Raw genomic sequence first — 13920 nt, forward strand, 5'->3', positions numbered from 1 at the left:
GCGGACATCTGACGTGCTTTCCTATTGGCTGCCGTGAAGCGTGCTGTGCGTCGTATTGTGAGAGACACCCGCCATCTTTGTTCATCGGTTCATCAGAGCGTTGCACAGTAAACTCCATATGTTCCTCCTGTTCCCCCCATCCCCCGCTCATGCTCCGTGTCTCTCTCCCGTTGCCCCCACCGCCCCGCTCATGGCCCGTGTCTCTCTCCCGTTCCCCCAACCCCCTGCTCATGGCCCGTGTCTCTCTCCTGTTCCCCTAACCCCCGCTCATGCCCCGTGTCTCCCCTGTTCCCCCCACCACCTCTCATGGCCCATGTCTCCCTCCCGTTCCCCCCACCCCCCGCTCATGGCCGTGTCTCCCCTGTTCCCCCCCACCCCCCGCTCAGGCCTCGTGTCTCCCTCCCGTTCCCCCCACCCCCGCGCATGCCCTGTGTCTCCCCTGATCCCCCCAGCCCCCGCTCATGCCCCGTGTCTCATGCTCCGTGTCTCTCTCCCGTTCGCCCCATCCCCTGCTCATGCCCCGTGTCTCCCTCCTTTCCCCCCACCCCCCGCTCATACCCCATGTCTCCCCGTGTTCCCCCCACCCCCCGGTCATGCCCCGTGTCTCCCCTGTTCCACTTACCCCCACCCCGCACTCATGCCCTGTGTCTCCCTCGTGTTCCCCCCACCCCCGCTCATGCCCGTGTCTTCCTCGTGTACCCCCCACCCCCTGCGCATGCCCCGTGTGTCTCCTGTTGCCCCCCCACCCCCCGCTCATGCCGTGTCTCCCTCATGTTCTCCCCACCCCCGCTCATGCCCCGTGTTTCCCTTGTGTTACCCCTCACCCCCGCTCATGCCCTGTGTCTCCCTCGTGTTCCCCCCACCCCCCGCTCATGCCCCGTGTCTCCCTCGTGTTCCCCCCACCCCCCGCTCATGCCCCGTGTTTCCTTTGTGTTACCCCTCACCCCCCGCTCATGCCCCGTGTCTCCCTCCTGTACCCCCCACCCCCGGCTCATGCCCCGTGTGTCTCCTGTTGCCCCCCACCCCCAGCTCATGCCCCGTGTCTGCCTCGTGTTTCCCCCCACCCCCCGCTCATGCCCCATGTTTCCCTCATGTTACCCCCACCCCCTGCTCATGCCTCGTGTATCCCTCCTGTTCACCCCACCCCCCACTCATGGCCCATGTCTGCCTCCTGTACCCCCCACCCCCCGCTCATGCCCAGTATCTGTCCTGTTCCCCCAACTCCCCGCTCATGCCCTGTGTCTCCCGTGTGTTACCCCCCACCCCCGCTCATGCCCTGTGTCTATCCGGTTCCCCCCACCCCCCGCTCATGCCCTGTGTCTCCACTGTTCCCCCCACCCCCCGCTCATGCCCCGTGTCTCCCTACTGCTCCCCCCACCCCCTGCTCATGGTCCGTGTCTCTCTCTTGTTCCCCCCACCCCCCGCTCATGCCCTGTGTCTCCGTCCTGTACACCCCACCCCCCGCTTATGCCCTGTGTCTCCCTCCTGTACCCCCCACCCCCGCTCATGCTCTGTGTCTCCTCTGTTCCCCCCACCCCCGCTCATGCCCTGTGTCTCCCTCCTTTTCCCCCCACCCCCGCTCATGCTCCGTGTCTCCCCTGTTCTCCGCCACCCCCTGCTCATGCCCCGTGAGTGCCCTGTTCCCCCCCACACCCCGCTCATGCCCCGTGTGTGCCCTGTTCTCCCCCACCCCCCGCTCATGCCCAGTATCTGCCCTGTTCCCGCACCCCCCGCTCATGCCCTGTGTCTCCCTTGTGTTAACCCCACTCCACGCTCATGCCCTGTGTCTACCCTGTTCCCCCCACCCCCTGCTCATGCCCCCTGTCTCCACTGTTCCCCCCACCCCCGCTCATGCCCCGTGTCTCCACTGTTCCCCCACCCCTGCTCATGTCCCGTGTCTCCCTACTGTTCCCCCCACCCCCGGCTCATGGTCCGTGTCTCTCTCTTGTTCCCCCCATCCCCCGCTCATGCCTCGTCTTTCCCTCCTGTACCCCCCAACCCCCGCTCATGGCCCGTGTTATGGTTAAGTTGCTGTTTCCATAGGAAGAGCACTTTTTGAGCGGCTTATAACTTTGCTCCCCCTGGACGAATCCTCACCAATCTTTGCAAAAGTATATGGCCCACTCTGAATTTTTTTGCAAAGTTTGGTGAGGTTTTGTCCAGGGGGGGGCAAACTTAAAGGGGGTCCCAAAATTTCTTTTTTTCCCATAGACATAATGGTAAAAAACTTTGCTCACGCCTACAGCCCAAACTGCTTGACGGATTTACACCAAATTTGCGGCAGGAGCGAGGCTTGGTCCCGAAAGCGTGCTTTTTTTTTATTTGGTGTAAATCCGTCCAGTAGTTTTTTTAAAAATGACAAAAATGTAAGTGAATAAAATTAGTGATATCTGTATCTGCTTCACGGACACACTTCCCTGTTCGGTCCGCAGACCGGACGGGGATTGGGCAAGCGCTTGCCTGATGTCCGCGGACATCTGACGTGCTTTCCTATTGGCTGCCATGAAGCGTGCTGTGCGTCGTATTGTGAGAGACACCCGCCATCTTTGTTCATCGGTTCATCAGAGCGTTGCACAGTAAGCTCCATATGTTCCTCCTGTTCCCCCCACCCCCGCTCATGCTCCGTGTCTCTCTCCCGTTGCCCCCACTGCCCCGCTCATGGCCCGTGTCTCTCTCCTGTTCCCCTAAACCCCCGCTCATGCCCCGTGTCTCCCCTGTTCCCCCCACCACCTCTCATAGCCCATGTCTCCCTCCCGTTCCGCCCACCCCCCGCTCATGGCCATGTCTCCCCTGGTCCCCCCCACCCCCCGCTCAGGCCTCGTGTCTCCCTCCCGTTCCCCCCACCCCCGCGCATGCCCTGTGTCTCCCCTGATGCCCCCAGCCCCGCTCATGCCCCGTGTCTCATGCTCCGTGTCTCTCTCCCGTTCCCCCCACCCCCCGCTCATGCCCTGTGTCTCCCTCCTTTCCCCCACCCCCCGCTCATACCCCATGTCTCCCTGTGTTCCCCCCAACCCCCGGTCATGCCCCGTGTCTCCCCTGTTCCACCCCACCCCCCCGCTCATGCCCCATGCCTCATCATGTTACCCCCACCCCGCACTCATGCCCTGTGTCTCCCTCGTGTTCCCCCCACCCCGCTCATGCCCATGTCTTCCTCGTGTACCCCCCACCCCCTGCGCATGCCCCATGTGTCTCCTGTTGCCCCCCACCCCCTGCTCATGCCCTGTGTCTCCCTCATGTTCCCCCCACCCCCGCTCATGCCCCGTGTTTCCCTTGTGTTACCCCCACCCCCTGCTCATCCCTCGTGTCTCCCTCCTGTTCACCCCACCCCCCGCTCATGCCCCGTGTCTGCCTCCTGTACCCCCGACCCCCCGCTCATGCCCAGTATCTGCCCTGTTCCCCCCACTCCCCGCTCATGCCCTGTGTCTCCCGTGTGTTACCCCCCACCCCCCGCTCATGCCCTGTGTCTACCCGGTTCCCCCCACCCCCCGCTCATGCCCTGTGTCTCCACTGTTCTCCTCACCCCCCCGCTCATGCCCCGTGTCTCCACTGTTCCCCCACCCCCCGCTCATGCCCCGTGTCTCCCTACTGCTCCCCCCACCCCCTGCTCATGGTCCGTGCCTCTCTCTTGTTCCCCCCACCCCCCACTCATGCCTTGTGTCTCCGTCCTGTACCCCCCACCCCCGCTTATGCCCTGTGTCTCCCTCCTGTACCCCCACCCCCGCTCATGCTCTGTGTCTCCTCTGTTCCCCCCCACCCCCGCTCATGCCCCGTGTCTCCCTCCTTTTCCCCCACCCCCCGCTCATGCTCCGTGTCTCCCCTGTTCCCCGCCACCCCCTGCTCATGCCCTGTGAGTGCCCTGTTCCCCCCACACCCCGCTCATGCCCCGTGTGTGCCCTGTTCTCCCCCACCCCCCGCTCATGCCCAGTATCTGCCCTGTTCCCCCCACCCCCCGCTCATGCCCTGTGTCTCCCTTGTGTTACCCCCACTCCCCGCTCATGCCCTGTGTCTACCCTGTTCCCCCCACCCCCTGCTCATGCCCCCTGTCTCCACTGTTCCCCCCACGCCCCCGCTCATGCCCCGTGTCTCCCTACTGTTCCCCCCACCCCCGGCTCATGGTCCGTGTCTCTCTCTTGTTCCCCCCACCCCCTGCTCATGCCCCCTGTCTGCCCTGTTCCCCCAACAACCCCGCTCATGCCCCCTGTCTCCCTCGTGTTCCCCCAACACCCTGCTCACACCCCGTGTCTCCCCTGTTCCCCCACCCCCTGCTCATGCCCCGTGTGTGCCCTGTTTCCCCCCACCCCCCGCTCATGCCCCGTGTGTGCCCTGTTCCCCCCACCCCCGCTCATGCCCCGTTTCTCCCTCCCATTCCCCCCACCCCCTGCTCATGCCCCGTGTCTCCCCTGTTCCACCCCACCCCCCGCTCATGCCCCGTGCCCCCTCCTTTTCCCCCCACCCGCCGCTAATGCCCTGTGTCTCCCCTGTCCCCCCACCCCCCGCTCATGCCCCGTGTCTCCCTTGTGTTACCCCCACCCCCCGCTAATGCCCCGTGTCTCCCTCGTGTTACCCCCCACCCCCTGCTCATGCCCTTTGTTTCCCCTGTTCTCCCCACCCCCTGGTCATGCCCTGTGTGTGCCCTGTTCCCCCCACCTCCCGCTCATGCCCTGTGTGTGCCCTGTTCCCCCCACCCCCCGCTCATGCCCCATGTCTCCCTCTTGTTCCCCCCCACCCGCCGCACATGCCCCATGTGTGCCCTGTTCCCTCCACCCCCGCTCATGCCCCGTGTCTCCCTCCCATTCCCCCCAACCCCCTGCTCATGCCCCGTGTCTCTCTCCTGTTCCCCCAACCCCCCGCTCATGCCCCGTGTCTCCCCTGTTCCCCCCACCACCTCTCATGACCCATGTCTCCCTCCCGTTCCCCCCACCCCCCGCTCATTGCTGTGTCTCTCCTGTTCCCCCCCACCCCGCGCTCAGGCCTCGTGTCTCCCTCCCGTTCCCCCTCCCCCCGCCCATGCCCTGTGTCTCCCCTGATCCCCCCAGCCCCCGCTCATGCCCCGTGTCTCATGCTCCGTGTCTCTCTCCCGTTCCCCCCACCCCTAACTCTCGCCCGGTGTCTCCCTCCTTTCCCCCCATCCGCCGCTCATACCCCTTGTCTCCCCGTGTTCCCCCCACCCCCCGGTCATGCCCCGTGTCTCCCCTGTTCCACCCCACCCCACCCCCCGCTCATGCCCCATGTCTCCCTCATGTTACCCTCACCCCGTACTCATGCCCTGTGTCTCCCTCGTGTTGCCCCAACCCCGCTCATGCCCGTGTCTTCCTCGTGTACCCCTCACCCCCCGCTCATGCCCCGTGTGTCTCCTGTTGCCCCCCACCCCCGCTCATGCCCTGTGTCTCCCTCATGTTCCCCCCACCCCCGCTCATGCCCCGTGTTTACCTTGTGTTACCCCTCACGCCCGCTCATGCCCTGTGTCTCCCTCGTGTTCCCCCCACCCCCTGCTCATGCCCCGTGTTTCCCTTGTGTTACCCCTCACCCCCCGCGTCTGCCTCCTGTACCCCCCACCCCCTGCTAATGCCCGTGTCTCCCTCCTGTACCCCCCACCCCCCGCTCATGCCCAGTATCTGCCCTGTTCCCCCCACTCCCCGCTCATGCCCTGTGTCTCCCCTGATCCCCCCAGCCCCCGCTCATGCCCCGTGTCTAATGCTCCGTGTCTCTCTCCCGTTCCCCCCACCCCACGCTCATGCCCCGTGTCTCCCTCCTTTCCCCCTACCCCCCACTCATACCCCATGTCTCCCCGTGTTCCCCCCACCCCCCGGTCATGTCCCGTGTCTCCCCTGTTCCACCCCACCCCACCCCCCGCTCATGCCTCATGTCTCCCTCGTGTTACCCCCCACCCCGTACTCATGCCCTGTGTCTCCCTCGTGTTCCCCCCACCCCCGCTCATTCCCGTGTCTTCTTCGTGTACCCCCCACCCCCTGCTCATGCCCCGTGTGTCTCCTGTTGCCCCCCACCCCCCCTCATGCCCTGTGTCTCCCTCGTGTTCCCCCCACCCCCGCTCATGCCCCGTGTTTCCCTTGTGTTACCCCTCACCCCCGCTCATGCCCTGTGTCTCCCTCGTGTTCCCCCCTCCCCCGCTCATGCCCCGTGTTTCCCTTGTGTTACCCCTCACCCCCCGCTCATGCCCCATGTCTGCCTCCTGTACCCCCCACCCCCTGCTCATGCCCCGTGTCTCCCTCCTGTACCCCCCACCCCCGCTCATGCCCAGTATCTGCCCTGTTCCCCCCACTCCCCGCTCATGCCCTGTGTCTCCCTTGTGTTACCCCCCACCCCCCGCTCATGCCCTGTGTCTACCCTGTTCCCCCACCGCACGCTCATGCCCCGTGCCTCCACTGTTCTCCCCACCCCCTCGCTCATGCCCCGTGTCTCCACTGTTCCCCCCACTCCCCGCTCATGCCCCGTGTCTCCCTACTGCTCCCCCCACCCCCTGCTCATGCTCCGTGTCTCTCTCTTGTTCCCCCCACCACCCGCCCATGCCCTGTGTCTCCGTCCTGTATCCCCCACCCCCCGCTTATGCCCTGTGTCTCCCTCCTGTACCCCCCACCCCCGCTCATGCTCTGTGTCTCCTCTGTTCCCCCCCACCCCCGCTCATGCCCCGTGTCTCCCTCCTTTTCCCCCCACCCCCCGCTCATGCTCCGTGTCTCCCCTGTTCCCCGCCACCCCCTGCTCAGGCCCCGTGTGTGCCCTGTGAACCCCCCACCCCCCGCTCATGCCCCGTGTGTGCCCTGTTCTCCCCCACCCCCTGCTCATGCCCAGTATCTGCCCTGTTCCCCCCACCCCCCGCTCATGCCCTGTGTCTCCGTCCTGTATCCCCCACCCCCCGCTTATGCCCTGTGTCTCCCTACTGTACCCCGCACCCCCGCTCATGCTCTGTGTCTCCTCTGTTCCCCCCACCCCCGCTCATGCCCCGTGTCTCCCTCCTTTTCCCCCACCCCCCGCTCATGCTCCGTGTCTCCCCTGTTCCCCGCCACCCCCTGCTCAGGCCCCGTGTGTGCCCTGTGAACCCCCCACCCCCTGCTCATGCCCCGTGTGTGCCCTGTTCTCCCCCACCCCCTGCTCATGCCCAGTATCTGCCCTGTTCCCTTCACCCCCCGCTCATGCCCTGTGTCTCCGTCCTGTATCCCCCACCCCCCGCTTATGCCCTGTGTCTCCCTCCTGTACCCCCCACCCCCGCTCATGCTCTGTGTCTCCTCTGTTCCCCCCACCCCCGCTCATGCCCCGTGTCTCCCTCCTTTTCCCCCCACCCCCCGCTCATGCTCCGTGTCTCCCCTGTTCCCCGTCACCCCCTGCTCAGGCCCCGTGTGTGCCCTGTGAACCCCCCACCCCCCGCTCATGCCCCGTGTGTGCCCTGTTCTCCCCCACCCCCTGCTCATGCCCAGTATCTGCCCTGTTCCCCCCATCCCCCGCTCATGCCCTGTGTCTACCCTGTTCCCCCCAGCCCCCGCTCATGCCCGCTGTCTCCACTGTTCCCCCATCCCTCCGCTCATGCCCGTGTCTCCACTGTTCCCCCACCCCAGCTCATGCCCCGTGTCTCCCTACTGTTCCCCCCACCCCGCGCTCATGGTCCGTGTCTCTCTCTTGTTCCCCCCACCCCCTGCTCATGCCCCGTGTCTCCCTCCTGTACCCCCCACCCCTCGCTCATGCCCCGTGTCTGCCCTGTTCCCCCCACACCCCGCTCATGCCCTGTGTCTCCCTCGTGTTCCCCCCCACACCCTGCTCACACCCTGTGTCTCCCCTGTTCCCCCACCCCCTGCGCATGCCCCGTGTGTGCCCTGTTTCCCCCACCCCCCGCTCATGCCCCGTGTGTGCCCTGTTCCCCCCCACCGCCGCTCATGCCCGTTTCTCCCTCCCATTCCCCCCACCCCCCGCTCATTCCCCGTGTCTCCCCTGTTCCACCCCACCCCCCACTCATGCCCCGTGCCCCCTCCTTTTCCCCCCACCCGCCGCTCATGTCCTGTGTCTCCCCTGTCCCCCCCACCCCCTGCTCATGCCCTGTGTCTCCCTTGTGTTACCCCCCACCCCCCGCTCATGCCCCGTGTCGCCCTTGTGTTACCCCCCGCTCATGCCCAGTATCTGCCCTGTTCCCCCCACTCCCTGCTCATGCCCTGTGTCTCCCTTGTGTTACCCCCACCCCCGCTCATGCCCTGTGTCTACCCTGTTCCCCCCACCCCCCGCTCATGCCCCGTGTCTCCACTGTTCTCCCCACCCCCTCGCTCATGCCCCGTGTCTCCACTGTTCCCCCACCCCCCGCTCATGCCCCGTGTCTCCCTACTGCTCCCCCCACCCCCTGCTCATGGTCCGTGTCTCTCTCTTGTTCCCCCCACCCCCCGCTCATGCCCTGTGTCTCCGTCCTGTACCCCCCACCCCCGCTCATGCTCTGTGTCTCCTCTGTTCCCCCCCACCCCCGCTCATGCCCCGTGTCTCCCTCCTTTTCCCCCCACCCCCCGCTCATGCTCCGTGTCTCCCCTGTTCCCCGCCACCCCATGCTCATGCCCCGTGTGCGCCCTGTGAACCCCCCACCCCCTGCTCATGCCCCGTGTGTGCCCTGTTCTCCCCCACCCCCGCTCATGCCCTGTGTCTACCCTGCTCCCCCCATCCCCCCGCTCATGCCCCGTGTCTCCACTGTTCCCCCACCCCAGCTCATGCCCCGTGTCTCCCTACTGTTCCCCCCACCCCCCGCTCATGGTCTATGTCTCTTTCTTGTTCCCCCCACCCCCCACTCATGCCCCGTGTCTCCCTCCTGTACCCCCCACCCCCCGCTCATGCCCCGTGTCTGCCATGTTCCCCCCACACCCTGCTCATGCCTTGTGTCTCCCTCGTGTTCCCCCCCACACCCTGCTCACACCCCGTGTGTCCCCTGTTCCCCCACCCCCTGCGCATGCCCCGTGTGTGCCCTGTTTCCCCCACCCCCGCTCATGCCCCGTGTGTGCCCTGTTCCCCCCACCCCCGCTTCTGCCCGTTTCTCCCTCCCATTCCCCCCCACCCCCTGCTCATGCCCCGTGTCTCCCCTGTTCCACCCCACTCCCCACTCATGCCCCGTGCCCCCTCCTTTTCCCCCCACCCGCCGCTCATGCCCTGTGTCTCCCCTGTCCCCCCACCCCCTGCTCATGCCCTGTGTCTCCCTTGTGTTACCCGCCACCCCCCGCTCATGCCCCGTGTCGCCCTCGTGTTACCCCCCACCCCCCGCTCATGACCTGTGTCTCCCCTGTTCCCCCTCACCCCCTGGTCACGCCCCGTGTGTGCCCTGTTCCCCCCACCACCCGCTCATGCCCTGTGTGTGCCCTGTTCCCCCCCATGCCCCGCTCATGCCCCATGTCTCCCTCTTGTTCCCCCCCACCCACCGCCCATGCCCCATGTATGCCCTGTTCCCCCCACCCCCCGCTCATGCCCCGTGTCTCCCTCCCAATCCCCCCAACCCCCAGTTCATGCCCCGTGTTTTCCCCATTCCCCCCACCCCCCGCTCATGGCCCGTGTCTCTCTCCTGTTCCCCCAACCCCCCGCTCATGCCCCGTGTCTCCCCTGTTCCCCCACCACCTCTCAGGGCCCATGTGTTCCTCCCCTTCCCCCCACCCCCCGCTCATGGCTAAGTCTCCCCTGTTCCCCCCCACCCCCCACTCAGGCCTCGTGTCTCCCACCTGTTCCCCCCACCCCCTGCGCATGCCCTGGGTCTCCCCTGATCCCCCCAGTCCCCGCTCATGCCCCGTGTCTTATGCTCTGTGTCTCTCTCCCGTTCCCCCCACCCCCGCTCATGCCCCATGTCTCCCTCCTTTTCCCCCACCCCCTGCTCATACCCCATGTCTCCCAGTGTTCCCCCCACCCCCGGGTCATGCCCCATGTCTCCCCTGTTCCACCCCACCCCCCGCTCATGCCCCATGTCTCCCTCGTGTTATCCCCCACCCTGCACTCATGCCCTTTGTCTCCCTCGTGGTCCCCCCACCACCGCTCATGCCCGTGTCTTCCTCGTGTAACCCCACCCCCCGCTCATGCCCCGTGTGTCTCCTGTTGCCCCCCACCCCCGCTCATGCCCTGTGTCTCCCTCGTGTTCCCCCCAGCCCCGCACATCCCCCGTGTTTCCCTTTTGTTACCCCTCACCCCCGCTCATGCCCTGTTTCTCCCTCGTGATCCCCCCACCCCCCGCTCATGCCCTGTGTTTCTCTTGTGTTACCCCTCACCCCCTGCTCATGCCCCGTGTCTCCCTCGTGTACCCTCCACCCCCCCCCGCTCATGCCCCGTGAGTCTCCTGGTGCTCCCCAACCCCCGCTCATGCCCCGTGTCTCCCTCGTGTTTCCCCCCACCCTCCACTCATGCCCCATGTTTCACTCATGTTACCCCCACCCCCTGCTCATGCCCCGTGTCTCCCTCCTGTTCACCCCACACCCCGCTCATGCCCAGTGTCTGCCTCCTGTACCCCCCACCCCCTGCTCATGCCCCGTGTCTCCCTCCTGTACCCCCCATCCCCCGCTCATGCCCAGTATCTGCCCTGTTCCCCCCACTCCCCGATCATGCCCTGTGTCTCCCTTGTGTTACCCCCCCAACCCCCGCTCATGACCTGTGTCTACCCTGTTCCCCCACCCCCCGCTCATGCCCCGTGTCTCCACTGTTCTCCCCACCACCCCGCTCATGCCCCGTGTCTCCACTGTTCCCCCCACCCCCCGCTCATGCCCCGTGTCTCGCTACTGCTCCTCCCACCCCCTGCTCATGGTCCGTGTCTCTCTCTTGTTCCCCCCACCCCCCGCTCATGCCCTGTGTCTCCGTCCTGTACCCCCCACCACCTGCTTATGCCCTGTGTCTCCCTCCTGTGCCCCTCACCCCCACTCATGCTCTGTGTCTCCTCTGTTCCCCCCACCCCTGCTCATGCCCCGTGTCTCCCTCCTTTTCCCCACCCCCTGCTCATGCTCCGTGTCTCCCCTGTTTCCTGCCACCCTCTGCTCATGGCCCGTGTGTGCCCTGTTCCCCCACCCCCCGCTCATGCCCCGTGTCTCCCTCCCCTTCCCCCCAACCCCCAGCTCATGCCCCGTGTTTTCCCCGTTCCCCCCACACCCCGCTCATGGCCCGTGTCTCTCTCCTGTTCCCCAACCCCCCGCTCATGCCCCGTGTCTCCCCTGTTCCCCCACCACCTCTCATGGCCCATGTGTCCCTCCCCTTCCCCCCACCCCCCGCTCATGGCCGTGTCTCCCCTGTTCCCCCCCACCCCCCACTCAGGCCTCGTGTCTCCCACCCGTTCCCCCCACCCCCTGCGCATGCCCTGGGTCTCCCCTGATCCCCCCAGCCCCCGCTCATGCCCCGTGTCTTATGCTCTGTGTCTCTCTCCCGTTCCCCCCACCCCCGCTCATGCCCCGTGTCTCCCTCCTTTTCCCCCACCCCCTGCTCATACCCCATGTCTCCCAGTGTTCCCCCCACCCCCGGGTCATGCCTCGTGTCTCCCCTGTTCCACCCCACCCCCCGCTCATGCCCCATGTCTCCCTCGTGTTACCCCCCACCACCGCTTATGCCCGTGTCTTCCTCGTGTAACCCCACCCCCCACTCATGCCCCGTGTGTCTCCTGTTGCCCCCCACCCCCGCTCATGCCCTGTGTCTCCCTCGTGTTCCCCCCAGCCCCGCTCATCCCCCGTGTTTCCCTTTTGTTACCCCTCACCCCCGCTCATGCCCTGTGTCTCCCTCGTAAACCCCTCACCCCCTGCTCATGCCCCGTGTCTCCCTCGTGTACCCTCCACCCCCCTGCTCATGCCCCGTGTGTCTCCTGGTGCTCCCCAACCCCCGCTCATGCCCCGTGTCTCCCTCGTGTTTCCCCCCACCCTCCGCTCATGCCCCATGTTTCACTCATGTTACCCCCACCCCCTGCTCATGCCCCGTGTCTCCCTCCTGTTCACCCCACACCCCGCTCATGCCCCGTGTCTGCCTCCTGTACGCCCCACTCCTGCTCATGCCCCGTGTCTCCCTCCTGTACCCCCCACCCCCCGCTCATGCCCAGTATCTGCCCTGTTCCCCCCACTCCCCGATCATGCCCTGTGTCTCCCTTGTGTTACCCCCCAACCCCCGCTCATGACCTGTGTCTACCCTGTTCCCCCCACCCCCTGCTCATGCCCCATGTCTCGCTACTGCTCCCCCACCCCCTGCTCATGGTCTGTGTCTCTCTCTTGTTCCCCCCACCCCCCGCTCATGCCCTGTGTCTCCGTCCTGTACCCCCCACCCCCTGCTTATGCCCTGTGTCTCCCTCCTGTGCCCCTCACCCCCACTCATGCTCCGTGTCTCCTCTGTTCCCCCCACTCCCGCTCATGCCCCGTGTCTCCCTCCTTTTCCCCCAGCCCCTGCTCATGCTCCGTGTCTCCCCTGTTCCCCGCCACCCTCTGCTCATGCACCGTGTGTGCCCTGTTCCCCCCCACCCCCCGCTCATGCCCCGTGTGTGCCCTGTTCTCCCCCACCTCCCACTCATGCCCAGTATCTGGCCTGTTCCCCCCACCCCCCGCTCATGCCCTGTGTCTCCCTTGTCTTACCACCACTCCCTGCTCATGTCCGTGTCTCCCTACTGTTCTCCCCATCCCCCCGCTCATGCCCCGTGTCTCCACTGTTCCCCCACCCCCGCTCATGCCCGTGTCTCCCTACTGTTCCCCCCATCCTCTGCTCATGGTCCATGTGTCATGATCTCTGCTTCCAAAAGGTCAGGGTTTTCCCAACTCCCTTGGAAGCAGATCCATAACCCAGGTTCCGAGTGCCAACCAGTCCCAATTGGGACCTTTTGGACCAAGTCCTGGCACCAGTGGCACCAGGCTCATAAATATGCCCAGTCCCAGCGCTGGAAGCGCCGGGCTCATAATGCTTGGGTGGACTTACCTGCAGCAGACCATGCTTCTTACTTGCCTGCCAGCTGAGCCTCTGATCCTCTTCTGTTTGGAACTACTTTTCCTGTTGGGTGGGGCAGGAGCCACTCCCTAGATTCAGAACACTGGAACTCTTCTGGAAAGCAGGAACTCTTTTCTTACCTAGGCGTGGCTGTGGAAGAAGACACCTAAGCACTACAGGAGGCTATTTAAACCACACCCGATGGATGAATCTTGCTTTGCGTTATTCTGCATCCTCTGCAGCAGAACGCTCATCGTGTCTTCTGCATCTGATCCTGGGCCTAAGGAAAAAGGCTTACCATCCTGAATCCAGTCTTCAGCAACACCTATAAAGACAAGAAAGAACAGGTTAGCATTACGGTCTACAGTGACAGCTCTTCACTTACCTGGTCCATCGGCTGTCACCAACGCCTCACGCTGCATTCCGGGATCTGAAAGACAAAGGCTTACCTACTCTTCGTGCGCTCCGGAGGTCTTCACACTGCATTCCGGCATCTGAAAGACAAAAGCTTACCAACTCTTCGCACGCTCCGGAGGCCTTCGGCGCTGCATCCTGCATCTGAAAGACAAAACAAGGTGCGTTTAAAGATATTGGGGAACTTTAATACTCACGTGCCATTACTCCTTTCCACATCTAACCCAGTGGGTATTCCGGCACCCTGCAGCCGCTCCGAACTTGTACCTGCAAAATAAAAAGACAGTTAGAGCGCATCGTGAAGCAGGCAACAAGCGCTTACTTACGTGCTTCCAGGCGCTTCTATTCATCACACGGGCTCCATCTTCAACTCACTTCAGCCCGTCATCCGCCATCGCCGGAACCCTGCAAAACAAGAAACATCATTACTAAAGACTTTAAAGACATTAGAATTACTCGAAACTTACCGTTCGTGCAGTAAACGACGGACAGCAGTCCTCTGAAGTCAAGGGGCCTGCTCCCCTTATCCAGTGAAGAAACTGGTTACAGCACCCTGCCCCGAGGCAGGTGGAGAGCACGGCGTTCACTTACCTAAGGTGAGAGCGTTAACCTTTG

The sequence above is a fragment of the Ambystoma mexicanum genome, chromosome 3q, assembly GCF_040938575.1.
Source record: "Ambystoma mexicanum isolate Mex_15411 chromosome 3q, UKY_AmexF1_1, whole genome shotgun sequence".
NCBI classification, from domain to species: Eukaryota; Metazoa; Chordata; class Amphibia; order Caudata; family Ambystomatidae; genus Ambystoma; species Ambystoma mexicanum.